At 34.5% G+C, this 26,343-nt stretch overlaps 1 long non-coding RNA gene across 1 annotated transcript in view; it reads left to right on the forward strand.

The window, feature by feature from the left end:
* Window positions 1-5,491: 5,491 nt before the first annotated feature.
* The window catches only part of LOC145721443 (uncharacterized), a 207,551-nt gene continuing 186,699 nt past the window's right edge, over window positions 5,492-26,343 (forward strand). Inside the window, exon 1 of the long non-coding RNA XR_014145119.1 lies at window positions 5,492-5,926. This is a non-coding gene — a long non-coding RNA (uncharacterized LOC145721443). The remainder of the gene's footprint in view (window positions 5,927-26,343) is intronic.

Below are 26,343 nucleotides of genomic sequence, written 5' to 3' on the forward strand. Positions count from 1 at the left end.
TGGGAGGAAGAATTTAATTTTTTTTTTCATTCAAGTAACTCTGCTGTTTATTCTGGTTTGGGATTACTGCTTATTCTAACATTTCGGTAATTTGCAAATTGATAAAAATTAGAAATTTCAGCAATTCTTTTTCTGGTTTATTTTTGTTTCTCCAAAACAGTTATTGAAACAGCTATACCTGTAGTAATTGGATAATTCATAAGACTAAAATATAATAAACTTGTGATAAACTTTATAAACACCAAAAAAAAATCTTATATTTTCTTATTAGTTTATTTCCCAATATATTAGCCTTTTCACCATTCTAGACTCTGTTACTACAGTTTTAGGTATGGTATTATTGTCAGATTTGCAATTACAATCATGCACAAGTCTTCACATTTTGACCCGAATCCATTGATCTCTTTAATTTTAAAAGCAGAATGGAATTTTGTATAGTTGCTACCATCTTTTCAGTTGATACCCACAGGACATGGATGTGTGCTTCAGCAGAACAGTTTTGGCACAAACTTGTAGCATCTCACTCTGTATATTACCTTATGAATAAATACATGCAGCATACAACAAGTATGAAAACCATGGAGAGGGGGGTCTGATGAACTTCGGGTGATTAATTAAGCTACACAGCATTTCCCTAGGCTATAGCTATATAATTACTTTACATTTTTAGTGATTCTATTTGAAGGTGATTTTTTTTCCATCCTCTTATAGATACAAAATAATAATTAATGAAAAGAAATATATAAAATTCTGGTTTAGAGATGAAATGGTGGTTATGAAATTAGCTAACCCTAAAATTCCACCCCCCCAAACTTTGGTGACAACCCAGTCTCTGAAAACAAAGAAGTTCGCACTGTTACCTCTGTGTGCGAGAGAAGGCTTTGATCAATGTTTTACAATGTGTCATTATCAGGTAACACATTCTTCACAGTAGGTAATTAACAAGTGATAATGAGAATCAAGACCAATATTTCACATAGGCCCCTAAAAGCTATACTTCCACAGGAAGAAAGAGCTGAGAAATTGAGTTACAAAATGGTTTTCCACATATTGCTTCACTAAGTGGAAAAGCAAATTCTTTTTAAAATCAGAAAGCTGGACAAATGTTAAGAAATCAGAATCTGGGGGCACCTGGGTGGCTCAGTCGTTAAGCGTCTGCATTTGCCTCGGGTCATGATCCCGGGGTCCTGGGATCGAGCCCCGCATCGGGCTCCCTGCTCAGCCAGGAGCCTGCTTCTCCCTCTCCCACTCACCCCTGCTTGTGTTTCCTCTCTAGCTGTCTTTCTCTCTCTGTCAAATAAATAAAATCTTTAAAAAAAAAAAATTAGAATCTGCAAGCAATCAGTAACACTATCAATCATTAACTGTGGATTACCTATTGCATGTGTGTGTGTTGGTTGAACTAATTTTTAAAGTAACATGGACTATTGTTACATATCACTGACCCTGAGCAAATATTTTGGCTCATTTATAATCAACAACGGAAGTTAAAAGTTATTGAAAATTGAGCATCAGCTGAATCTTGGGAACAATATCTGATATAATATATGACATGATGTGTGTTAAGATCTGCCATTTTAGGATCTTCATCATTGGATTACCAGATTGGAATTGTCCAATTAAGATCACTCTTGGAATTAAAACAGGGAGGAAGTATAACATGGTGGTTATATCCTAAAGCTCTGGAATCAGAAGTTTCTGGTTTTCATTGAGTCCTATATGCTCAAACTGGGTGACTTTTGACAACTTCTTTAAACTTTCTGAGCCTCTGTTGTTTCCGCTGTATCACTAATGGAGTGAATAAAAATGAATCTTTCATATGGAGGTGTGAGAAATCCAGGTGAGCATAAAGGTTAAGTCCTTAGTAGAGTGCTTAGTAGAGTGAGGGCTCCATAAATTTTAGTTATTATTATTGTTACTATTCTATTATTATCATAGTGTGTCTAGCACAGCTCTGGTAACATTTACCTAGGTACTGCCCACAAAGCGGTAGAATATTAAGCTGTTATCAACCACTAAAAAGACCTGAAATATGATATCGAATTAGTTGGCTTTCATCTAACTTGGAAAAATATTTTCAGGAAATGGAATACAGGGCACGCTGGTTTTGATAAAGCGTGGTGGTAGTAAAAAGAGATTGAGGAAGAGCTTCAGTGCATACAAGAACTGTCGCTTCAAGAAGACAAGCTTAGATGAATCCTGAGAATTAAGCACCTCATTCATTATTGCATGATAACGTTGGACTGTCAGTAACATAATGAATCAGAAGAAGAATGCAATGTTTTCTTAAACATAGAGTGAATAATGTAGGGAGAAAACTTGAAATCATGCAGGAGGAAAACTTTGGTAATTAAATTAATACTAATTGAGTGATAAGCATTTGCCAGGGACTATGTTAGGAGGGGTGACAAAGTGGCACTTCTCCTAAATAACATTGTTGCTTAGAGCTTTGATGCATCCATTAAAGACAACAATCCCAATTTAACTTCTAGAGCAATTTAAAAATGTGCAAATATACATCGAATTGGTGTATATATCATGAGATATACATATATATTTGAGTTATGGTATAGTATTCATATATGGCATTTGTGTCTATTTCTTGCAGGATTACACAGATTATTTCATCACACAACAGCTTGCCTTTTCTCCCCAACATTTTAAAAGCCTATTAACAAAACTATTTCCTTCTAGACAACTCTTATTACTTTAGCTACAATAGATTATGATATACCCAATGAATTTCTAAATAAGATAAAGCAAAGTGACCTTCCAGAAGTTTCCATAGCAAATCTATGAAAGTAATAGCTCTATATTTCCCTTAATTGACCCACTATAATAATAATAATAAAAGAAATAATTACCTTTTATAACCACTCCAAGATTGCTCACTATGACTCTACAATTGTTACACTAACAGGCTACTGAGAAAATGCCAAAGGCATTCACAGAAATCCAGAGTTCATCAAAAGGTTCAGCTTTATTAGTCTTTGCTGTTGAGTAAAATGATGCTTAATGAGAGGGGAAACAGGGCAGAGGAGAAAGGTAGGAAGGCAGTGCTGTGTTTTGGGTAACTATGGGAACAGTTGCTAGGAAGCATACACATCTGTAATTTTTTCCCTGGACCCACTCCCCCAGCCCCTAACCTTTCTCCACTTCTGGGATTTATATTACCATTAATATATTGCTGCAATTGGTCAGTGAACATTGTAGAGTATGTGGGCTAATGATGGCTGATCTTACACTATCTTTGATTCTGAAAACCAGCACATACCGTTATGATGAGACAGAACTGCTAATGAGAGAAGTAGATGCTAATGTCTAGTGAGAAGATTGCTTTCCTGTGTTGAATTAACTACTTCTATTGCTTTGCATAATCCTTTGACATGACAGACTATGAAACTTTTTGGAAAAAGATGGCAAATGTCTTTACACCTAGCACCATGTCATCTTTTTTTGTGATCTGGAGAATACAAGTTAAATTTATTTTTAAGAATAGTGGAAATCTATCCCAACAAATCGTTACGAATTGTACAATGTTTGATGTTACTCTTTGTGACAGGTTGCTTTTGTGTTTGTTCATTTAAAAGATGCCTTTGCAAAGGGAAACATACTCTGACAATTTTACAGGCCAATAAACAAATCTATATTATTAATTACCACTGTCAGAAAGTGTCTTGATATTTGATTACTGGCAATGGTTCTTGCTGAACAGATTCTTGGTAATGAGATCCTTGATTCTCTGAAAAGGTAGTCTGACAGATTAACCAACCTGTGATTTATCCAATCAAGGACACTCTCAGGAAGATTTGAGTGTTTCCCTCCCTTTCAATCATAATAATGAGACTAGCCAGCCCAAGAGCAAGATAGGCATTTTTTTCCTATGAACTCTTAAAAGAAGAATCAAGCCCTACTCACTAGTTCTCATTATAACACTGAAATATTTTTCTAGAAACATGAAATTGTGAAAAAAAAATCTTGGTTTTAGGAAATTCAACAAATGTCTAGTAATTGTTAGCATTATCCTTTCTGAAAATAGAAAGAGTTAGTTAAGAAATTATATTAGTTTTCTATTGCTGCTGTAATCAAGTTACCACAGACTTAGTGGCTTACAGCAACCCGTATATTTATTATCTTACAGTTCTGGAGGTCAGAAATCTGAATCGGCCTCTCTGAGATAAAATCAAGGTGTAAGCAGGACTGTGTGCCTTCTAGAGGCTCTAGGGGAGAATCAGTTTCCTAGACTCTTTTCCATCTTCTAGAGGCTACTGCATTCCTTGGCTAGTGGTCTTTTTTCCAACTTCAAAGCCAGCAAAGGCCAGTTGAGTCCTTTTCATGCTGTATCACTAAGACACTGACTCTCCTTTCTCTCTCTTTCACTTAAAAGGATCCATGTAATTAGATTGGGCACAGCTAGATAATCAAGGATAATGTCTCAATGTCAAGTTCAGCTGAATAACAATCTTATTTCCATCAGCAACCTTAATTTCCCTTTGTTGTGTACCATAACATAGTCCTAGGATTAGGACATGGACATATTTGAGGAGACATTATTCTGCCTAAATCAGAATATGAGCCAATTTATACCTAAGGGTTTTGGAAGTACAATGTTGGGAGTCTGGTAATTTACTATTTTATGATCTTATAGCTTGTGTCAGTTCAAAAATATTTACCACTTAACTAATCTCTACCCAAATATTAGATTCCCAAAACCCTTCGAGATAAGAGAAAACCTATGGGAAAATAAATTTCATGGAGAAAATTAATAGGCCTTCAATAAATATGTATTATATATATATATATAAATTTGTATAAATATATATTTTAATATTCACAAAACAAAATACATCAAGATAACCAAAGAACAACCACTTATACTGTATATATATAAATTGGTGTAATATGCTTCTGGATACTAAAATTCAAATTTTGCCATATTTTAACATTTCAGAACTAGGGATTGATTTTTCCATTGCTGTTGCTCAAGTGGCAGTTATGAAGCATTTCTTTTGCCTGCACACTGCATCAAAATTTGCAGAAGGAATGTAATTAGCTTGGAAGAAAGTCCAGAGACACAGAAGGACTCTTTTAAGAAATGCTGCGGTACTGAAACTCCCACTGGCAGACAGGATGTGTAGAAACACACACACAAACACTGTACATTGAAAAGTTTCAGAAGAGTTGAATACTGCATGTGAAAGTGTTTTCACAGCACCTTAACCAGTATATTCACTTATATATGTATTTAAAAGTTTTATTTTTTTAGTAATCTCTACACCAAACATGGGGCTTGAACTCATGACCCCAAGATCAAGAGCATCATGCTCTTCTGAGTCAGCCAGAGGTCCCTCATTTATATATTTTTAATGTAAACAAAAGCATAACATTTTATGTCTAAAGAATCTCAATAAATATAAAAAAGTATGAGTGATAAGAAAATGTAACACAGGTTCACTAGCAGTATTTTTTCTTTCCTAGTGTGACATAAATAGTAGTTCTTTTTTTAACATTTTTAAAAATTTTATTATGTTAATCACCATACATTACTTTATTAGTTTTTGATGTAGTGTTCCATGATTCATTGTTTGCATATAATACCCAGTGCTCCATTCAATACATGCCCTCTTTAATACCCATCACCAGGCTAACCCATCCCTCCACCCCCTCCCCTCTAGAACTCTCAGTTATAAATAGTATTTCTTATCACTAATGGCATTTGAACTTCAATAGAACAGTGTGTGCTCTTTGTTTATCTACTATTCTTGCTTCTGGGAAATCTATCACCCCAACATCATGTGGGAAGGTCACTTATACAACCCCATATTTACTACAAGGGTGAGTGTTGAACCAAGTAAGTCAGTCAGAATGCTACCATCCCTTCGCCCTTGGGGATGTCATTCGTGGATCTCCCATCCTCAACACAAAGGTGAGTAGTGATTCAAGTCAGCTGCTTAGAATATTTAAATCCCTGATCATGACTTGTTCTAGATAAGCTGGAGAAAGAATTGGGGTCAACCAGAGTCTTTCCTAAGATATAATATATTGGTCTTAGAAGAGTTTATTCTACTGGAATCAGGAGCAGCTTGAATAATTTTTGCTGGAACTGAATAAGACTATCTTCTTTGAACATATGGAGGCAGATAATGAGAATAAGAGGTCAAGAAATGTATACAAAGGCATATATGGGAAATGGAGAAACATAAGAGTTCATATGAGGTCCAGCTGGATCTAGCCATGCCTGAAGAAGTAATGATTGTGATGTCCCTGGCTGATTTCGTGTTTAATATTAAAACATAAGTTACAGTACTTTTGTTGAATTAAACAATTATTTCAGTATTTGAGTTGAGATTGTATCAAATTATAGCTAAATTCAGGTTGATTGATTTTTTTATAATATTGTCTTCTCTTGTTCATAAATGCAGTATTTAAATTTCCTTCTTTGTTTCTATTTGCTGTAATGCTTCATAAGGAATTTTCCTCCTAACTTGACCTATAATCCTCCCAACTTGAAAATACATAAATAGGTATTCAAATTCACACATATTTAAAGTAAAAAAAGAAATCAGAAAAATCTCATGCTTAAAAAGCAAAAAAAAAAAAAAAAAATACCACATGCATCACAAATCCAGGCATATAATTTAACTTATTTTTATTAACGGCCTAACATACTTCTATAATACATTTCCCTTACATATTTTGGACAAGTATTTTTTGATCACCTATTCATAGGATAAGAATTTTGCAATTTTTTTAGAGGGAGGAAATATGAATTGGTGTTTCTTTACCATGGTTGATTTAAATTAATTTTTATTGTCAACCGTCTAAACAAGAAGTATATGTGAACCAAATTCTTCTCTTACAATTTTACAAGTTTAATAATTGAAAGAAATTTCCATAGATTAGCTTTTGGCTCCAAACATTTCAAATCTTCTTTCTCCTCCACTAAACTATGTATTTCCAGGACTAAGTGCCATGAAGGTAGGAGTTTTTCTGGAAGCCATTCTTACACCAGAGCTGCTGAGAGTAACTTAAATTGACAGGGAAATAGCTGCAATTCATATCAGTAGATCCTAATAAACCAAACACAGTGTGTCCCCAAGCCTGCTGTCCCTTAGCCAAATCCTAAGATGTACATGCCCATTCCAGCATTACCAGTCAGAATGGGTAGGGTGGTAGAGGGAAGTAGGATTCATCACTGAGATACTGTCCTCAACCAATTGAGTGAAAATATCTTACTTTTACAAACTAAACAAAAATATAAAACTACATGAACACATTGCTGAGGTCCCTCCTATGACTGAACCGAGACCATACAAGTGAGAGTCCTCAAATTCAATCTTCATGACCTTCCTAGTAAAATTATCTCTAGGTCTTGCATAATAATTTTTAAGTATCTCAAGTTTCCATTTAAAATGGTTTTGTATGTACAGCCATTTACATTAATTTATAAGAAACTATCTCACTGTCTATAATATTAATAGATATGGTAGAATCATATTCTTGGGATGATTCTCACCGGGTGGTGGCATATTCCTCCACTGCACCTCTCTCTTCACAGTAGTTGCCTCAGACCATCGTCACATCTCTGTCACTGTGAACTTTTCCTCAGATTGTTGGTGTTCCACAGGCCAGACCAGAGGGGCAGCTTCAACTGTGATCTTCTGGCTCTTTATTTCAGCATTTTCTCTTTTGTCTTAAGTCCATAAAATTCCTATTATTGGGGTAATTATCACTGTATAATTATAATTATTCTACTTTTTCCTTGTTTCCTTCCAAAGATGCACAGCGATAAATGATGAACAAAAGTTATTTCTCCTATCTCTGAGATAGTTTGGTGGGAGAGAGGAGCTCTACTTTAGCAGATTTTTCCAGCACTAGTCCAACACCCTGGGATGCCTACTGAACTGTTTAGTCTGCTTCTCTCCAAACTTGAGAGCTATATTGAACACTGTTAGTGCCCTGCCTAGATCCTCTTGGATCCTTTTTATAGGTTCTGTGCATGCATCCTCAGTCTCTTTGCACTTTGCTTCCAGTGGCTTTGTAAAGGGTTATGATGTTTTTCTGCAGAACTCACAGGATCAATAGCTATCTCTTTGGAAAGACTAAAAGCTTCAACTCCTAGACTAAAGCACCCATTTTTTTCCTTGTTAAACCCCAAATCATAGAATGTATTTTTTCAGACTTGCTCACTCTTAGCCTATTTCTGAGAATGGATATTCTTATCTCACACACATTCTTGTTTCCATGTTTCTTTGTCTTGAGACCAACATAATTCCTGAAATATATTAAAAGTATGCTAATGGTCAGGTCACACCCACTGAATTCTTCTCCTTTTCTTTTTTCTATTTTCTGGTCCTCTTATTTTGGGGCCTTTGATAGATCAGAAGACTACCCTTGGAGATACCCAGAAAGATACAAATGTCTGAAAATTTCTTTATATCCCTTGAGGTAGATTATAGCTAGTGCTTGACTGGTGCAGGAGTATGTATGCTCAATTCTATGTCTCAAGGGTGGGCTGACAGAGGTACAATTTACACCTCAGTCTCCCCTGCTGAGAAGAGACTGAATTACAGATGATTAGAACTGGAATCATCTGGAATCTCCCTCTTGCTTGGCTCCTACTTCTATGTCTTACCTTCCCCACTCTTTTACTGGTTTTTCCCAAGAGAGATTTCCTTAATAAATCACTTGCACATTAATTTCCATCTTATAGTATGTTTTTAGGGATCTTGAACTAAGACAGTGGTATTTTTGAAAATCTACTAGCATTCTGCCCTTAACTAACAACAGAACTTACTGTTTCTTTCCATTCAATGGCTGCAATTTTTCAAAATTTTTGTCCTGAGGTTCAATCTGCTTCCTTGTTTGTTGTTATGGACAATACACACACACACACACACACACACACACACACACACACACAGAGCAATTACTCCAAAGCCAGGGCAGAAAAAGCTGAACATATGGGTATGGATTATCTCTGGTTATTTTCCTATTGTTAATTCAATTTTGGGCACAGTGACTTGTTGTTGTGACTTATTGTTAATTCAATTTTGGGCACAGTGACTTGACAGAAATGTTAGGAATCAATGAATGAAATCTTTTTATATTATTCACTGGGAGAATGTAAATATAGCTACAAAGTGAGAGCAGTCTTTACTGGGAGATTTTCTTTTTTCTCTATCTCATTTGTCTATTGCAGACAAGCAGATGGGTTATATGATGTATACCTCTCAAGTCACAGAATAAAAGGGCTAATTGGCTTGTGGACATTTGATTTTCTTCCCATTCTAGGCTGCTAATTGAAAAATCAACAGCATCACCAATAGCTGACTTGGTTGAGTAGTTTAGCTAGCTGAAATTGGCACCGTGGTCCACTATCCTGTTAACAGAAAAAAAAAAAAAAAAGCCTAAATGCAATCAGCTCTATACCATGTTGTAGAAATTTTCTCTATGACATATATATGTTTATCCTATTTTAAAAACCCTTAGGTTTAGTATTTTTTAAAGTGAGTGGTTGAAAAATGACAAGTGGAAAAGAAAGGTTGAAAGGGAAACATCTGAAGCGCACTTTATTTTGTAGTGACATCTAGTAAAATAGTATTTATTATTTTGAGTATTTACTATTCAGAGAAAAACAGATTTGCTAGGAAAGTGGGAGAAGATACAACAAAAAATGTTCATGCTTTCTTCTTAGGAGGAACTTGAACTCCAATTAAGTGGTTCTCAAATTTTTTTTTCCTCTTCCTCTCTGATACCTATCTTCAGATGCATCATATTCTAATAAGCAGACACAAATTTGGAGTGTCATTCTCTCTGTTTCTTCAACCATTTAATCCACATCTAATTTTAATAAACATAAAAATATCTTCCCCCCATTTTTGATATGGCTTGCCCTCCAACTTCCTCCACAACTTTAAAGAAAATCACTGTTCTAATTTTTTCGGCATTATTTTCCATTTCACACACACAAAAAAACTTTTCATTAAACTCTAGAAAATTTAAAGATCGTTCTGTCTTCAGAAGAAAATTCAATGCTTGTTCTTCAGAAGGGGACAATTGAAGGTTCTCACCAGTTTTGTATCGAGGATACTGATAATTAAAATAGGAGGGATACCCATATATTTTTCCTTGCTTTTGATAAAACAATCTCTATTGTGATGGCTAAAATTTTGAAAGTAAATTAATCATTACTTTCTCAAATTGTGACTAAAAATCTACTGAAGAAAAATAATGCTGAGAAGAAATAACAGCACTGTTCTATAAAAAGGACTGGGCCAATTGTTGCTCAATATTGTTAGTCATCAAAGAAATGCAAAAGAAATTCATAATAAAATGCCACTACAAATCTGATGGAATGACTAAAATTTAAAATATTGTCAGTGCCAAGTGTTGGCAAGAATGTGGAACAACAAAACTCATACGTTTCTGGGAGCAGTGTAAAATGGTACAACCACTATAAAAAACTGTCAAAATCTTACAAAGTCAAACCTTATGGTTCAGCAATTCTATTCCCAGATATTTGCACAAATAAATAAAAATATTGTTCAAAAAAGTCTTTTATAACAATGTACATAGAAGCCTTACTCATAATAGCTCAAATTAGAAACAATCTGAATGTCTATTAACAGGAGATGAGAAGCATCAGTAGGTCAAAACTACTGATACAAAATCCAACGAGGCTGATGGATCTCAAAACACATGATTAGTGAAAGAAGATTGATGAGAAAGCATACATACTGAATGATTTCACTTATATGAAGTTCTAGAATAATTAAGACTAATGGACGATGATAATCAGAACACTTGTTACTTTGGGGGAGATATTTACTGGAAATAGTCATTAGGAAACCTTTAGGGAGGATAAAAAAGTCCTAGTATTTTGAGCCAGATAATGGTTACATCAATGTATAAATTTGTCAAAAGTCATAAAATTATACACTTAAGATATTTTTATGTATGTAAATATACTTTAATATTTTTAAAAAAGTAATGGAGATTTAAAAAAGAAGAAAGAAGAATTAAAATAACTGTGTGCAGGTGCTGTGCTAGGCATTTTATATGTGTTAACAATTTCATCCTTATAACAGTGCAGTGAACTATATGTTTTTTTTTTTTTTTAAAGATTTTATTTATTTATTTGAGACAGAGAGAATGAGAGAGAGAGAGCACATGAGAAGGAGGAGGGTCAGAGGCAGAAGCAGGCTCCCCGCCGAGCAGGGAGTCCGATGCGGGACTCGATCCCGGGACTCCAGGATCATGACCTGAGCCGAAGGCAGTCACTCAACCAACCGAGCCACCCAGGCGCCCAACTATATGTTTTATCTAATATATAAAGGTATCATATATCAGGTGCATTAATTTATTTGACCAATAAAGCAAATGGAAAAGTCAGTATTCAATCTGAACTTATGATTTTTAAAGTGATTGCTTTTTCCATTATAATCATGGACTAATTAAGTCTTGTATTAAAGTAAAACTGCAAATAGGTTAAAAAGAATATGAAGAGATTGTAAAAGACAAAAATATGAATAAACACAAACACAGGACAAGCTAAAAACAAGTATTGAGAAAATGGAAAATATACAATCGACAAAAAACCTATTAAAAAGGGAAATTCACTGTTGTTTTTGAGAGACTGAACTACAAAAAAATAAAATTTACAACATCAAAGCAAATGCAGAACACCGGAAAGAAAATACCAAAAAGGAAGATACAAGAGCAGTGTGATTAAGCACAGGAATCTCAGCACGGCCTGCAACTCACTTTTTGTGATTTTTGATAAGTCATTTAACCTTTGCCTTATTTTTTTCCCCACATATAAAAGTAGAAATTCTAATAATGACTTTCCTTATAAGACTGTGGGGAGGATAAATTAGGTAATGTTCTCAGGAGCTTTGAAGATTAAAAGCCTCAAATAAGTGCTAAGTATAAAATATAAAACCAAAGAGACATAATCAGAAAATACACAAGTCAGAGAGATGAAAGGAGAAAAATAAGCTTACGAAAGAGATGTAAGTTAAAGTTTGGAAAGATATGGAAGCAGGGGGATGCAGGATTTACAAGTTTGGAAAAATTTAACTCTAAACAAACACATACATGAAATCAAATATATTTAAAATGATGCTGATAGGTATTAATTCATTAAGAATATGATATTCTGAAAATATATATCGATGTTATTTGTGCTGCGATAGAAACTGTTAATATTTTCTTTGCAAGGTCACAAGATGTGCTATATTTATCATATCTATCACTTCCAAAGCTGTGTCCTTCATTCCTGTCAAATCTGCTGTTAGGTGTCACACGCCTATTCGGTGTAAAACCTTTGTTCCCAGATTCTACTTATCCCTACATCTACTCTAAATATGTGAGATTCACAAAGTCAACCCAAAATAAGATGGATGGGACTCAGTGACCACAAAGGGCTCCAGTGAACTGTGAAACAGGGAAATGAGCCAGTCACCAGAAAGAAAAGATTGGATGGAGTAAGAAACTCTAAAGCTAGTTGCTGTGGTGAGCTTTCCTCTATAATCTCCTAAAACCAAATGAGAATTTCAAGGAGAGAAAAATATCATTACTTAATCAGATGGTAGGTTTTTTTAAAAAAAAGTTTTGGGTTTTGCATGAAGAATTTAGTTTAAATATGCGCTTGGAACAGCACTAGAATATTTATCAATATGAACCACAGGTACCATGTAGGTTTGAAGTAGAACCAGAATATTTAATGACACCACACAGACACTGGCCAATCAGAACAGATGTTGGTAATAAACAACTGAATTGGTACCTGCCCAGTGACTATGAGTCCTGAGTAGGACCCTGGTGAGCAAGACAGTGAGGTTGGCTTAGTTCGATTTCAGGATCTCCATCTTTCCTCCTTCGATGACCTTTTCTCCTAACTTTCACTTACCTGGTCCCTGACTAGTGTTCTATCACCTGCAAGCTTCCTGCTAGCCTTTCAGGTCCACTCACTGCATCATATTCCTCATTTTGACTCTATGATCTACATTACCTTTTGGTATCCTTATCTTATCAAAATTCGAATTTCTTCTTGTGTAAGATTAAGGAAAAAAAATGTGATCTGATAACCTCATTTACACTAAGATATTATAAAGGCGAGTAGCCCAAAGGTAAGCCTCATGACCCATCACAAATTAACACTGATATGGCTTGAAGGCCTCTGAAGTATTTTGAGATAATTGGGTGGGATTCTTCTCTAAAAGCAAAATAGGAACTTTTGAAGCTAACAATTTTAGCAGGTACTTTGGGGGTAGTAGATTAACCTAGAAGTCCTCAAATCAAACAATTTATATATTTATAGTGTATTTCTCTTTAGGATCATCTGTAAAATAAATCTCATAAAGACATAACTTATTTGATATCAATGCTTAGCCCACCTTTTCATGAATCTTTCCCTGATCCCTACCTCTCTTGAAATTCACTCTATAGTTATTTATGTACTCTCTTGTCTTATCTTCTGGATCTACTAATGATAGTATCCTGTCTAATTCATCTTTGTATACCATGGTAACAAATACAGTATATCAGTCAGATTAGATAACTCATATTATATTACCAATATAGTACTAGGCCCTTGATAAATGTTTTTTGAATGTTTGAATGATGCAATGAATGAAGGATGGGTAGGTGAAGTAAGTATGGCCATTACTCAGGAAACTATCCCTTGATGTTGCCAAAGACAAATTAGGATTTCAGTTAGATTATATCCCAAATCGTATTTCTGAACATATCTCTTTCCAGCTTGAACACCTTCTAAGACTCTCATTGCATGCTAAAACTCAAACTTCCCAGCTAGGAATTAGTAGTGTTTCAGGGTTTGGGTTTAAATACACTCTTCACCTTTACTCGTTATTGTATATACTTAGGTGCCCAGGGAAGATATAATAGCCAAACTGGATTTTGACCATTTCTTCGACATGTCATTAAATTTCTCATCCTTCCCTGTATTCTGAATACAGTTACCACACTCTTCTTCTCACATACCTGTCCAAATTTAAAATGTTTAGTAGTGCTCCCGTGAAACATTTTTCTTCCCCTCTTAATGCATCTTTCACATCTATTTCATGTTATTTGTGGTTTATTTCTATTGAGGGCAAGGATCATGTCATATCTATCTTTGTACACCCTATTTCATATAGTGCAATACCTGTGATGTGGCCTTCCCTGAGGGATCATGGTAGACTCAGCTCAGTAATGTCAGTCACCAAACTTCAAGGAACTCAGGAAACTGACCCAAGTCCTGCTTTGTATGAACGATTGCACTCAGAATTGCTCTGAGATCAACAATCTCTTAAAATTACTTCAAAGCCAAGAAGTAATATAAAGCTGGTAAGCCTATAGTAAATTTGGAAGAGAAGTATATCATAAATTATTATTTATGAGTGAGAAAATTATAGGTATCTTCAAAAGCTGACTGAAATATCTGAAAGAAATATTTAAAAGATGGTTTGGAACAAGATGTAACTGTGCCAAGGGATTCCGTGTATGATTACAATAAACAGAAACAAACACTCAATTAATATATTTACCTAAGCAGCTAGTTTCCTCCTGGAAGGAAATGGCACTTAATTAATTTGGCTGAATAAGACTCCTAACTGTGAATTCTCAGCTATGCTGTTTATGGGGTCACTTCCAAGACCAACTCAAAATACAGAAGTTATTGAAGAAAAGAACTGGAAAACTATGTATACCAAGGACCTTCTAATTAGAGGCAATTATTTGATAAAGTTATTGTCCTGTTTTTTTTTTTTTAAAGATTTTATTTATTTATTTGAGACAGAGAGAATGAGAGAGACAGAGAGCACATGAGAGGGGGGAGGGTCAGAGGGAGAAGCAGGCTCCCTGAGGAGCAGGGAGCCCGATGCGGGACTTGATCCTGGGACTCCAGGATCATGACCTGAGCCGAAGGCAGTTGCTTAACCAACTGAGCCACCCAGGCGCCCTTATTGTCCTGTTTTAAATGTATTATTAGAGATACCTACCTAGAAGGGACCTGGTACAAAAGCAATGGATTAAATGTAAGAAGCTAGTTTAGGTTCTACTGGTTTGAAAGGAACCTGTTACCTCCTGGCTGTCTCTGGCCCCATCTCACATTCCCCTGTTAGCAGGTGCAAAGTGGGTCACCCTTGAATCTTATCCTTTCTATCGTATATAAAATGAAGATAGCTGAGTTGATAAAAATATATAAAAGGAAAGAAAAACTCTTAGCCATGGCCAAGAGCTATTGAAATCTTTTTTTTTTTTTCTGAGTATAACATTTTAGAAAGCTTCAGAAGAATATTTTCAATAGTGATAGCAAATGCCTTGCTTTGATGTTAGATCAGAGGTACCCAACTTTAGTGGTCAAAGTCATAGAGTATCTAGATAAAAATCAAAATATTAAGGGGCACTAAGTACAAAAGCAGGTAAATTTCATTGACTAATTTTACATTGGACCTGCATTTTAGGGCTTTTCTGCTAAAGGGACTTGGGTCAACTATGTCTTTAAATTAAAACTTGTGCTTAGATAGGCTTTGCAAAGTACTATAAATAATTATATAGTGACAAATTAACTTACGAATATCACCAGATATTTTCTTTTGACTCTGTCTTATGCCTGTGCCAGAAAAACATATTTGTTTGGCATTCAGTAAGGGATTGATGACATTTAAGGAAAGCCTGATCTGTAGTACGATAGCCAGAGGGCTGTTTATATAAAGGGAGGCTTTAGGGCTACAGAAATATGCATCAACAAACAAAAAAGAAAAGACTTTGCATATCTTGCAAATATCATCTGAGGCAACAAATAATAATGTGTTTATCTATTATGTTGCTAAGTGTTGCTGCTTTATATTCCCCCTTCACTGAAGCAACTGGAAGACTTAGGTGCTATAGAAACAAGGAAGAGAAGATAAAAGCCTTGGAGAGCATAAAAAGGTCCAAAATTGAAGGAAACACTTTCAAGAGAGATTTTTGTTTGTTTTAGGAAAGTAAAAGAAGTTAGTCACAACTTCAATTACAGTTTATTCAGTACTTGGAAATTCTAACCATCTAAACAGGAGATGTGACATACTGCTTACCTAAGGCTACCTTTTCGCTACTGGGCTTACCTCTAAATAATCAACTCACCATGGTGGAAATGTGATCTAAATTTAGAGAGCGTTCTCATTTCCCTCACACAGTCACGTCAGAGGTACAAGATAACAAACTATGATTTGGCAATTATTGCTTATGTGTAGTTATGGTTTGATTTTGAAATCATATACAACCTACATCATTATGGGATCCAATACTACAAATACAGATAAACATTGTGAAATATTATGTATGAGATATTAACTACCAATAATGTATGTGCTACTTAATATCCATCAAAAATGAAAAGAAAATCATTAGGTAGTACTTTGGTTTAAATGTAAACAAAATTGTTTTTAAATGCATCTATGTCTAAGGTGTTCAATCAGCATGTTCTTATACAGAGTGCTGACTATTCCAGGCACTGTTCTAAAAGATAATCTATTATGAACATTGTGTCATATTACTAAATATGTTTTAAAACAAAATCATTGTTATTTTTCCCAACTGATTCTGTTACAATGGGTGTAACATATGTCATTTAAAAACTTTCCTGTCTTGGACAGTTAGGTAGGTGGTTTCTAATTTTATTATATTTTAACAATGCATTTTTTGAATATTCTCAGAAGGAAAAATATGCCATTTTTTTTCTCATTTTCCTTGGGGGAGCTGCGAGGGGAGGTTCTTGGAACTGAATTTGCGATAGCAAATGGACATTTTAAGGGTTAATGGGTATTATAAAATTTCCATTCGTAATCTTTTATCCCTTGTTTAGCCCAATGACTGATTATATTACATCCTACCCATGTCTGGTGAAGGGTCTCTCTGAAAAAAAAAAAAAAAAATTAAGCATCGTTAAAAAAGAAATAACAGGTCCCAAATGGAGTCTCATGCCTGAAACAATGCATTCTTTGCTAATACATTTTTTTCTACCCCCTTACCACCTTTAAAAGCCTTTCCTTTTCTACATTTGGGCGGAGCTCCTTTCCATTTGCTGGATGGGAGGCTTCCTGATTCAGGAATCCATGAATAATGTCATTTTGATCTCTAAATTTACTCAGCTATTTTTTGTTGGTTAACAGTACAAACTTTCTGTTCTACCCTCACCAGACCTAGTAGAATGGTCTACCCACAAACAATCTGCTGAGTTAGGTTGATAAATAAATTGGGTTCTAGTTCAGCCATTTTATACTCAATGTTCCTCCTTTCCTACCCCCTACCTCGAGTATCAATCTCATTTCCCAAGTATGTGCCAGTCTTCTGTACTAGAAGATAAAATCCTTTTTTTCCCCCGATCGTTTTATTTACCTTTATTTTCTTTTCAGCTCCTAGCACAATGTTTTGAAAATTCTAAATATTCAGCAAATGTTTGCTGAATAAAAATTAGCTTTGGAAATACATATCCTAATATACATACATACACTAATATATGTGTTTATATACATGTAGACATATAAATTGACATAAAGATAATGTATGTACAACTATTTATATATAATTTAAGAAAAGTCTAGAATATTTCATTTCTGAGTCACACGGTAATATTTTAAGCAAATATTGAGTTTCATATCTCAGAAGCCTGAACAGAAATGACATTTTTGTTTTAGGGGATTCTTTTTGTATTTGCAAAGACAACCAATCTTAGATGTTTCTATCTGCAAAAGAGCCCAGTTTAGATAAAGAGAAATGAAAACTTACAATATTTCATCAGTTGAAGTAAGTTAGATCAAAATTATCTCACTGGAAGTGTAATGAAAACTTGTTCATGCCAAACACCCAGCAGAGGTTTTTTCCTCCTTGTAAAGTTTTCTGGCTCTGCACACCTGGATAGAACCTGATAGTAACTTCCTGGCATCAACTTCTGGGCCTGCTCAGAGTAGAGTTGTGATTTTTCTAGTATTATAGCTGATGGTTGACAGCTAATCCTAATGGAAAAGCAATGCCACATTTGCTAATCCTAACAGAGAAGCTAAACCACTTTCACTTTCAATCTGAAAATCCAAAATCAGATGAATTTTTTAAAACGAGATGCCACTCTAAATTTTATCCCAATAAATACAAGATTGTGTATATTTATCTATATACATAAATATTTCAAGTCTCTTGCTGTGTTTAAAAAGGTATTTGAAGTCACTTTCCCCCCATGTTATAAAAAAGATAACCATTTTTACAACTCTATTTAAAGGTCCCACAAAATTTATCACAAACTATTAAAGAAATGGCAGCTATTTCTTTACCACAGACTAACCACTTTATTCTTTTTTCTTTATTTCGCTTTTTTCTAGTTTTTTAGATTAAATTGTGTTTATAATTCATAGAATAAATACGAGTTCATATATTGTTTTCAAAATTTTGTTTCTGTGAAACAAGGTAGTGTAAGGAATCATATAGCTAATTTATATAATTATTAATAAAAAGTTATTGACAACTAAGATTTGTATTTTACACACTAGAAACTATTTTCTCATACATCGCTTAAAGCAATCCACAAACAAGGAATATTTTATGAGAATATACATTTTGGCATTGCAGATGAAATCACCTACATGTGAGAAAGTTGGGCCAAAGGGGTAGATTTCATGGAAATGACTCATACTGGATCACCAGACTAATTGCTAAATTCCCCAAAATTTTACCTTCTAACTGGCAGCATGTAGGTAGCTAAGAATTGTCCATGGTAGGAGTATTTACACCATGGAAACTGGCAAAAGTAGATCCACTCCACCCCAATCCATACTACTTTAAACATTTACCAGTACATCACTGGGCCAGACCATGTTCTATGATCTTTGCTATTAACAAAATTCTAAAATTGCTTTACTTCCCATTTTTTTTTAGGTTTAAAATGGAAGCCATAATAATCTGCTTTATAAAATAATAACTTTCTGAGAATAAATGGAGTTAAGATTAAAGTACTAAATTATTCGTTTAAAAATATCATTTCTACTACATTTTTATTTCTTATACTAATGGGGAATACATTTTAAAGGTATTGGGCTACTAGATGGAGACTATGTGTTTATAAAGAATACCTAGTCTCATGGATCTTTTAGTCTTCATATTTTTTCTCCTTTACATTATAGAGAAACACAATTAGAAATAAATAATTAACAATGTTAAAATAATTTCTATGAAATATTTGATTGAGGACATAAAATCTTGGTTAAACAATTGTGCATGTTCCAGATATGATCTTTTTGGGTTTGAGTTTTTAAGCTTGTTTGTAAATTTTTTAAAAATTTGAAATAAATTAGACATAAGCCTTTTTGATAGCAAAAATTCTGATTCTTTTGGTCAAATTTACCTGCATATATTTTCAATATATTTTTTAAAGATTTTATTTATTTATTTGAGAGAGAGAGAGAGAAAGGGAAAAAGAATGAGCAGGGAGGAGAAGCAGAGGGAGAAAAAGAGAGAAGCACACTCCCCACCAAGCAGGGAATCTGACATGGGGCTCGATCCCCGAACCCAGAGATCATGACCTGAGCCAAAGGCAGACACTCAACTAACTGAGCCACCCAGGCGCCCCTATTTTCAATATTCTTATACATTTTATTTGCTTTATCAATGATGCTCGTGTCTTGCTTATGAATTGTCATGGGGAAGATACTGGTTTAGGCATAGTATACAAAGTTAGAAGTCTAGCAAAAACTGTCTTATAATATATGCAGATATACCCTCTCCTACCAGAGGAGAAAATATGGAATGGAAAATATTGGAAAATATGCTTTTTTGGTAAGGTTTTCTTATAGCCATCATCCTAAACTGAAGCAATTGGTTCATAAGATATTCACAATTAAATACACAAATGAGAAACTTTCATCAAATAGTAAAAACAAACTCTGATTAATACATTTTACAATAACTAGAATCATGGCTCTCTCAATGTAAAATCTACGAAACTGTATCAAACTTAGAGCTACCACAAACTTTCTACTTTAAGTAAAACTGTTCCTAAATCACAATAATAAGAACAAAGGACCCAATATTAATAATGAAAAAGTGGAAAAAGTATAATTTAGTGAGTGCTTATAATATGTAGGACATTTTAATAAATACCTCACATTATCACATTATTTATCACAACAATCCTATAAGTATGTAATATTTGTCATTAAAAAAATAAGAATTACTACTATTAGTATTACTGACATTCCACTGGTGGGAAAATGAGGCTTTGAAACTTAAGCAGCTTATACATAGCTAATAAGTGTGGGGTTTTATTTTTTTATTTTTTAAAATATTTTATTTATTTATTTGAGAGCCAGAGAGAGAGCACAAGCAGCGGGAGCAGCACAGGAAGAGGGAGAAACAGGCTCCCTGCTGAGCAGGGGCCAATGTGGGGCTGGATCCCAGGACCCTGGGGATCATGACCTGAGCCGAAGGCAGACGCTTAACCAGCTGAGCCACCCAGGTGCCCCAGATGTGGGATTTTAAAAGAATTGTCCAAATTTCAAAGAATCATCAAAATCACCTTCCACTATGTAGTGCAAGTATAAACAATAATGTAGACAAGATAGAGCTAAATGGATACAATACTCATTGGAATCTCAGTGCAGCATAACAAGGGAAAATGTTGAATTCAATTAAGGTAGAAATTTGAAGAGAAAAGCCAAAATTATGCATTTTAAGTATGTGGCACAGTTTTTTCCTACACTCAAAAATATACAAATATTAAAGAACTAAATAAATGGAGATATATTCCATGTTCATGGACAGGAACACTCAACATTGTCAGGATGTCAGTTTTTCCTAAGATGATTTATAGAGTCAATGCCATCTCAATCAAAATTCCAGCAAGTTATTTTGTGGATATTGACAAACAGTTTCTAAAGTCTATATACGGAGACAAAAGATCCAGAATAGCTAGCACAATGTTTAAGGAGAAGAACAAAGTTAGAGGTGTGACACTAACTGACTTTAAGACTTACAATAAAGCTACTATGATCAAGAAAGTGTGGTTGGCAAAAGAATTGACAAATAGATTCATGGCACAGATTAGAGAGCCTGGATATAGACCACATAAAAATAGTCAATGCATCTTTGACAAATACATGGGAGTAAAGATAGTCTTTTCAACAAATAGTGCTGGAACAACTGTACAACCACATGTAAAACAAACAAACAAAAAAATGAATCTAGACACAGACCTTAACCCTTTACAAAAATTAACTCAAAATGGATCATGGACCTAAATGTAAAATACAAAACCATAAAACTCTTTTGTGCTGGTCTCAGCCTTTCCATAGTGACACCATCAGCTAAAAATGCCTGGAGGCATTCACCAGGGCATCCACAAACATTTTCTTTTTTGAAACCAATGTTGTGGCTTCACCACCCCTTCTGATTCTTATTATGATTACAAGGTACTTTCAACAATAACCATTAGGAAACTTTGAGAAAAAAAACACAACAAAAACAACAAAAACCAAACAAATAAAAAAGGGTTTATTACTCACAAGCCCTGGAGTTACATGGCATGCCTGGGACCACACAGTGAGGTTGTGGGTAAAAAGAGAAAAAGAAAGGATGTGGGTCAGGGGATCTACTTTTGTTGGGGTTGAAGGTGGGATGATTTGGGTTTTGCAGTTTCACTGTTTAAGGGTGAATTTAAAACATAAAGGCAGGAATTAAAGCTGGAAAGGGAAAAATAAGCTGCCAAATGTCAGCTACCTAAATCAACCAGAGATTTCTAAAACAAAGGAAACTTCAGGGGTGGGATGGTCTAACTCTTTATCTAGTCTTGTGGCTAGCAATGTGTTTATTCAAGATAACTGTCTTTGAAGTGGATGCCTGAGTAATCAAAAGCTTAACATCAGGCACTTCCATTACAATAGAAACAAAACAAAGCAAAAAAAAAAAAGCAAATAAAAAAAAAATCCAAAAAAACTCCAGGTGTCAGGAGTTTACACTACAAACTCCTAGAAGATAGCATAGGAGAAAACCTAGATGACCCTGGGTATGGGAATAATTTTTTAGATCAACACTAAAAGCACAATCCATGAAAGAATTGATAAGCTGAACTTTATTAAAATTAAATACTTCTACTCTATGAAAGACACTGGTAAGACAATGAGAAGACAAGCCACAGAGTGGGAGAAAATATTCACAAAAGACCATATTTGATAAAGGACTGTTATCCAAAATATACAAAAAACTCGTAAAACTCAACACTAAGAAAATAAACAATCTGATTAAAGAAATGGGCAAAAGGGATGTCTGGGTGACTCAGTTGTTAAGCATCTGCCTTCAGCTCAGGTCATGATCCCAGGGTCCTGGGATGGAGCCCCGCATTGGGTTCCCTGTTAGGCAGGAAGCCTGCTTCTCCCTCTCCCACTCCCCCTGCTTGTGTTCCTGCTCTCGCTATCTCTCTCTCTCTGTCAAATAAATAAATAAAATCTTAAAAAAAAAAAAAAAAAGAAGTGGGCAAAAGTCCTTAAGCGATATCTCACCAAAGAACACATACAGTTGGCAAATAAGCATATGGAAAGATGCGCCACATCATATATTATCAGGGAAATGTTAATTAAAACAATGAACTACCACTACACACCTATTAAATGACCAAAATCTGGAATACTGACAAACCAAATGCTGGCAACGATGTGAAACAGCAAGAACTTTCATTCATTGCTGGTGGAAATGCAAAATGGTACAGCCACTCTGGAAGACAGTTTGGCAATTTCTTACAAAATGAAAATACTCTTGCCATTCAATTCATTAATCACACTCCTTAGTATTTACCCAAAGGAGTTGAAAACTTATGTCCATGCAAAAACCTGCACAAGATGTTTATAGTAGCTTTTTTCATAATTGCCAAAATTTGGAAGCAACCAAGATGGGCTTCAAGTAGGTGAATGAATAAATTGTGGTACATCCATACAATGGAATATTATTCAGTACTAAAAGGAAATTAGCTATCAAGCCATGAAAAGACAGGGAGGAAACTTAAATGAATATTATTAAGTGAAAAAAGCCAATATGAAAAGGCTTACCTATTGTATAATTCCAACGATATGGTATTTTGGAAAGAGGCAAAATAAGGAGAGAGCAAAAAGATCAGTGGTATCAATGACTGATGGAAGGAGGGAGAAATAGCAGAGCACAGCTTATTTTTAGGGCAGTGAAAGTATTATGTATGACACTGTAATGATGGAAATGTCATTATACATTTGCCCAAACCCATAGAATGCACAATGCCAGAGTGAACCATAATGCAAACTGTGGACTTTGGAAGATTGTGATATGGCAATGTAGTTTTATCACTTGGAACAGAAGTACTACTTTGGTGTGGGATAATGGGGGAGGCTATGCATGTGTAGAGGCTGGGACTAAATAGAAAATCTCTGTTCATTTCCTCAGTTTTGCTATGAACCTAAAACTTTTCTTTTTTTATTTTATTTTTTTATTTTTTTATTTTTTTTTTATTCTTATGTTGAACCTAAAACTTTTCTAAAGAAATGAATTCTCAATTAAGGAAAAAGATAAAAATTGGTCTCAATTCAGCAATATCCTATAAAATCCAGGATCCAAATACCTTGAAGAAAAATTATAAGCAGATTAAAAAATCCACATTACATTTCTACCTTAAACCAGGGCAATGGGGTCCTCACTCTGTACCTTCATTTTAGAGGGTCCTGTCCTCACTTGCTCCAACTCTGAGTCTGTCCTTGGAGTAAGGAATTTGAAGATCAAGAGCTTGTGCTCATTTGGAACACGCATTCTTGTTCCTAGGCATCACTTTGGGAACTAAAACCCCAGAATTCAGGGCCATTCATAGTGGGGAAAAAAAAGAGAGGCCACTAGTGAAGGGGAAGAAAAGACAGAAGACGGAAGGTCGAACATAATGTAGGTAGAAGCCCAGAGTTGCCACTTTTTGAAAGGCCAGATTCTGGCACAGAACTCCAAAGACTAGCCAAACATGGTCTTCCAGAGCATTATGAAAGTATGTGTATGTCAAGTAGAAAGCTAGAACATCTTTTATTTACAGTTTTTCAGCTTGATTCATAACTTTTTAACATTTAGACTTACAATTTGTGAGACTCCATTTTCACTTTTGTTCTGGGCTGCACAGATGTTTGGGATAGGCTTGCCATGAGCATTGGTAAGGATATTTTTCATTCTCTCCAAGTTTTCTTTAAATATAGGCCTATAGGAAGAAATAAGGCAGGTATTATTGTATTAAATCTACTTGTTCAATAAGTTGAAAACCCCTTGCTGATTCTCTCACACAACTCTACTATGTGGAGTTCATTTCACGTGTAGCTGTCTGTATCACTGGGTTCTGACAGTGCAAATGATGAAAATACAGCAGGTGCAAGTGTCCTAACTGCCTCATGAGCTATAAACCAGTATCATAAACGTGTTTAACTTCTGCTCTCTGGAATTATTATTTACGTTATACAAATAGCAATTTCAAATGTAGACGGTCTATTATATGTCTTCATATAATAGATGGGATGGTCATACTTTCAGAAAATAAAAGCAGGAAATAATCCAGGTGATGATCCAAATTTCTTAGATTCAGAGCATCTCACACATTTTGTTTGTTGATGACTGTATCGGTTCACACACTTTGTATCTACTTCTAGGTATTGTTTTCTCACACAGTTGTAGGGTTTGGACATAAATGTACTATTAACATTACGATCCTCTGCTATTGCTTTAGTTTCATAACTACGATGTTCACTGAAAAAAACTCTAGTATAGAAGTCTAATATTTTGGGAAAAGAAAATCCCTCAGCAAGGTGAAAAAAATGTTAAAGACAATAATTTGGGGTTGAAATTGGTCCTCTATTAGTAAATAACCTCAGCGTCACAGGTATATGTTAAATTTAAAATGTGTAATGTTACATTTAAAATATTGCTTAAAGATTTTAACGACATATATAACATATAGTGGAATTCACAATTAGTGTGACTATGTGACTTCTGACATCTTGTTGGCTTATCTGGAAATCTGATGACCATACACTAAAATCATGGCTGAATGCTGAGAATTGCAGGGATTTTTGATGATGAACAAGTGAGACAGAATTCAGGAAACTCCATGCAAATGCTTATAAAGAACTAGGTAATTACTTGTTCATGTGGATCTGCTTTCTTTGTTCTCTGTATCAAGCTTAAACTGTGCTAGTCTGCAGATCTATGAAGAGGCTGATCAACCACATTGAAATAGAACAAAATGCCATTAGATGATCCAAGAAATAAGTCATGGAACTAGTACAAAAGCTGTTTGCCCCTAGTTTAGACAAGGAAGGTCACTATGGTTAGTAATACCACACCAAAGGCCAAGCAAACTCCATTAATGAAAAAGTACCACTATCAGTAAACAGAGAAGTTCCTATTAAACGAAGACTGTGGAGATGAGTCAGTCAGACTTGCCAAGTTTCCTGTGGGACCATCTTGCTGTCTGGAATACAGCAATGCCCACATTTGAAATGCATTGACAATTCAAATGAGATTGTAATATTTGCATTTCAAAAAATCATATGATGGGACATTGTTTTGTTTTGAAAAATATATTTAGAATAACAACTTTTGAAGTCTTATGAGTATATCATGGTTTTAAAATGTTTTAAATAATAAAAAAGATTTTCTAATTATCATTTGTATAACTTTTTCTGAAGATCTCAGAGCAATCAAATTATGCAAGGTCTTCATAAATTTGCGGTTTTTTATCATAGTGCAGGAACAAAAAGGTTCCTGTGAAATTAGGTAACAGTTATATGGGAAACAGTGAATTAAATTTAAAGGCATATGAATTCATGTTGATTAAACTAAATGATATATTACTCTAGATGTTGAGACCCACAGAAAATTGCTTCAACTACATTAAAAAATGTGCAAAGGCTCTAAAGTTAATAACACCTCAAAGTTGAAAAGCTATTTACTTTAAATGATTGTTTCTGCAATATGCCATTAAATGTTTAATTTTAGAACTATGTACAAACTTTAAAATGATCTCAAATTTGGATACATAGCAAAAATTAGGAGAAGAGGCTTGTTTTGTAGATATGGTAGAAAAGTACACATTATTTTTCTGAGGTGCAAAAAATTTTTAAAATCTAAAACCTGAATTTAGAGAGTGAAAAAAAAAGTTGTCAGGAATTATTTTCTACTCCATAGCTATGAGTGCTGTTAAAAAGCATCTAAAGTCTATTTCAAGCTTTAAAAATTAAAAAATTACTTCCACATTAAATAATAATCTTATTAAAAATGTAGAATTGAGGGGCGCCTGGGTGGCTCAGTTGGTTAAGCAACTGC

The sequence above is a fragment of the Leptonychotes weddellii genome, chromosome 5 (assembly GCF_054177405.1).
Source record: "Leptonychotes weddellii isolate Sample4059 chromosome 5, ASM5417740v2, whole genome shotgun sequence".
In the NCBI taxonomy this organism is placed as follows: domain Eukaryota; kingdom Metazoa; phylum Chordata; class Mammalia; order Carnivora; family Phocidae; genus Leptonychotes; species Leptonychotes weddellii.